The 993-nt window shown below is 43.7% G+C and overlaps 1 non-coding gene across 1 annotated transcript; it reads left to right on the top strand.

Annotated features, from left to right (window-relative positions):
- The first annotated feature begins 666 nt into the window (after window positions 1–666).
- On the top strand, window positions 667–749 carry TRNAL-CAG (transfer RNA leucine (anticodon CAG)). The gene has a single exon. It is a non-coding gene; the product is annotated as a tRNA-Leu (tRNA).
- Window positions 750–993: the final 244 nt, after the last annotated feature.

Genomic DNA, 993 nt, shown 5'->3' with positions numbered 1-993 from the left:
TCTACGGTTAGTACAAACTTCCATTCGGGTATTATCGTTTCTCCGCCAAGGGAAGGGCAACGAGCATGGAATACGTGCCGGCCGGCTCGCGCGCGCACAGCACACTGGAAGCACCTTATTATTACACCGACGGTTGGTGTTTGTTTTTCTTACTTCCAGAAGTAGATCAAACCTTGACTTAGATTCCCGTTGCGCTTATCTCTCCGATACGCACCCGGCGCGGGCCTGTACCTACCTACCTAGGTACTAACTCCAACAAAACCGGAATTCAAACCACTGATAACTCAGATCAGACGCATTTATCGCACATACACACACACACACACACTCCCACTTGACTTGCTTGAAAAGCTTCATTCTCACTCTCGCGAGTCTCGAATTCTCGAGTGAGGAAATTTTATAAATTTCTACCTCATTGACTTTGGCGGGGAGGTGACCAATGCTGTTTTCCCTCAAGGTAACCGGTGGTGGAGGGGAAGGTGCTGAATACGTTGGTTACTATATTTCTATGCAACACACTTGTAACGTGTAACAAACGGCCAAGCAACAGCCACGCGGTTGTTGATTGATGAGCGTGCGCGGTGGAGATTAGCGCTCGAGTCAAGTGGGTTGTTGTAGAGGCCTAGGTAGAAGCTAGATTGAAAGTGGGAACACAATGGATAACAAGTCAGGATGGCCGAGCGGTCTAAGGCGCTACGTTCAGGTCGTAGTCTTCTCTGAAGGCGTGGGTTCGAATCCCACTTCTGACATGAGATTTTTTTAAATTGATTTTGTTTGAGAAATTCAATCAACGCATTTCTCAATGTCGTCGTCCCTCCCAATAGGTTTCGGTTTTAGGTTAAATTCAAATAAATGCTTTGATTTAATAATTGATTATTAATTCAACTACAGTTTTTTGTAGCAGTTTTTTCAAAGAAGATACTCTACAAATATACTTATATTCTAATTATTTTATTCTTTTCATTCTAGGTAATACCCATCATGTCACCTTCA

This window comes from Ochlerotatus camptorhynchus, unplaced genomic scaffold (genome assembly GCF_037179485.1).
Source record: "Ochlerotatus camptorhynchus isolate MF236.1 unplaced genomic scaffold, CSIRO-AGI_Acam_v1.1 ptg000405l, whole genome shotgun sequence".
NCBI lineage: Eukaryota > Metazoa > Arthropoda > Insecta > Diptera > Culicidae > Ochlerotatus > Ochlerotatus camptorhynchus.
The sequence above is the reverse complement of the archived record's forward strand: the minus strand, read 5'-3'. Positions and strand labels throughout refer to the sequence as shown.